Genomic DNA, 2546 nt, shown 5'->3' on the forward strand with positions numbered 1-2546 from the left:
TAGAACAGTATACATATATATACATCGAGTAAATGTGCTGTAAGTGATATGACATGATACAAACATGTGGAGAATCAACTCATTAATAGAACTCCAAAAACATTTCTAAAGGAGAAGATCTCGAGGCCATTTTCTTTTCAGACGCCTAGGAGGATTATTAGGTAGTGAAGGAGAAGCCAGGTTAGAAATGAGTTGGTTTGGGTGGTTGGAAAGTTAATTATGGAAGGATTAGTATCTGATTCTGGCCAAATCGGCGAGGAACTCTTATACACGCGTTTTCATTCTCATCATCATCAAGCTCGCTGTGACATCCGGCAACCACATTTTATAATAATCAAAGGAATCCATGCTTTTCCAGTTGGGTGCAAAATGTTTCTTTAAAAGATTGTCAAGATCTCGCAATTTCGCTAGAGAAAGAGGTACTCTGCTATCAAACCCGGCGATTTTCCGATTTTTCTTCGTAAATTGTTGAACATCGATGAGATAGTTTAACTAACCCCGAACTTCAATATCATTTTCCAAATCTGGATACTATTATTTTAAAAAAAAATGGGAAATATGAAAAGGAAATCTAAAACAAACTGACACTAAAACAATAAAACCTTTGGCGCACCGATGAGACCTTCCTTCATTATAATTAGATGGAGCTGATTTTGCAACAAAAGGATCACTTTGAATGCAATTTTCAGGGAAGGATCTTGTTCTGATAGTACAAGAGCCTGAAATAAAAAAATCCAGTTATTTCACACCAATTTTTGATTACTTTAATGAAAAATAATGTATAATTAATAGTCAAAATTGATGAGTCTGCCAAGTATAGATATGGGGAATAAAAAATGGCGGCTGTTTTAAAACCTTAAAAAACATTAATTTTACATTCAGAGCTCTATCTTAAAAACTACCAACAATACTAGAAAATCTAAGAGAACATTATTTAAAGAAGAGTAAATTGGCTGAAATATTTGTCCTAAAAGAGCTATTTGCGTTCAATAGTTTTCGAGAAATAGCTTTTTAAAAAGCAAATTTTTTTTTTAAATCTTCTGAAAGATTAGTAGTTAATGAATTTATTTTGAGAAATCTATAACTCAGGAACTATAGGACGTACAGATGTCTATTAGCACCTTCGTAGGAATAGTAGTTTTCATGATATTTGTCCGAACAACTCTAAATCAATTTATTTTAGTTAATATCATGAAAACTACTACTCCTACGTAGGTAAAGGTCATAAACTACTTTATAGCTCATTAAACTAGTTTTAATTTGAGTGTACGTCCCATAGTTCCTGAGATATAGATTTTTCAAAATAAATTCACTAACTACTGATCTTTCAGTACATCCTATACAACATTTTTATGAAATGTTGCTTTTTAAAAAGGAATATCTCGAAAACTATTTAACTTAAATAACTCTACTAGGGCTCATATTTTAGCAAATTTGCTCTTCTCTAAATGATATTCTCTTAGTTTTTCTTGTATTATTCCTACGTTTTGAGATATAGAGTTCCGAATGAAAAAATTAATTTTTTTTATCACTTTGAAACAGCCACCATTTTTTATTCCCCCTACCTATACTTGGCAGACAAATGAATTTTGACTAGTAATTGTACATAGTTTTCATAAAAGTAATAAAAAATTGGGGTGAGATAACTGCCTTTCTTCTCTTGCCTCTTGTACTATGATCTTACAGCTTGGCTGTGCGATTTAGTGTTTCGAGAACGTGAGGAAAATAGAAAAACGGCATTTCAGAAAAATGTGGATGGAGCTGGTTTTGAAGCTACACACACCTCAAATCATCAAAATATATAATTCTCATTTCTGTAGAATAAAGTTAAATATAATATTATAAATAACTAGTTTAATTAATGTGGCAGATATATATTGGGTTAGATTACTTACTTGGATTAGACTGCTTACATTAATATACTATAGATATATTGGATTATTAGTTTTGTTTTTTATTAATATACTTGTTTGAGAGTGGTTTAGTTTCTTTAAAACAATTTTGATCCTTTTTCTCTCAACTTTATTCTTTTTAAACTTCCAACGTTTCGACCACTTAGGTCATTTTCAAGGATTCCTTTACTTTGTTTTCATTTTTTCCTTTAAAATTCTTTAAATGCCGGCTAATGGTTGGTGGTTCAGACTATCTATTATAGATAACAGAGTCCTAACCTGTTGAAGGTAGGTTCTGTTTGGAGTTTGCAAATGAAAATAATAGTAAGAAAAGTAGTTAGTAAAAGTTTTAAATTTGGGAAGGTATTTTATAGAAGAATTTATGGGACAAAGGCAATTAGCCGGCATTTAAAGAATTTTAAAGGAAAAAATGAAAACAAAGTAAAGGAATCCTTGAAAATGACCTAAGTGGTCGAAACGTTGGAAGTTTAAAAAGAATAAAGTTTAGAAAAAGGATCAAAATTGTTTTTAAAGAAAATATTGAATTATATTACTTACTTTAATATACTATAGATATATTGGATTAGAGTACTTATATTAATATACTATAGATATATTGGATTAGAGTACTTATATTAATATACTATAGATATA

The 2546-nt window shown here is 30.1% G+C and overlaps 1 protein-coding gene across 1 annotated transcript in view; it reads right to left on the bottom strand.

Annotated features, from left to right (window-relative positions):
* Positions 1-2546, bottom strand: part of LOC106683945 (ankyrin repeat domain-containing protein 50) — a 17799-nt gene that overhangs the window by 14818 nt on the left and 435 nt on the right. The gene's annotated exons all lie outside the window — the stretch shown is intronic.

Source organism: Halyomorpha halys, unplaced genomic scaffold (genome assembly GCF_000696795.3).
Source record: "Halyomorpha halys isolate HHAL.00 unplaced genomic scaffold, Hhal_1.1 Scaffold28.1, whole genome shotgun sequence".
Lineage (NCBI taxonomy): Eukaryota > Metazoa > Arthropoda > Insecta > Hemiptera > Pentatomidae > Halyomorpha > Halyomorpha halys.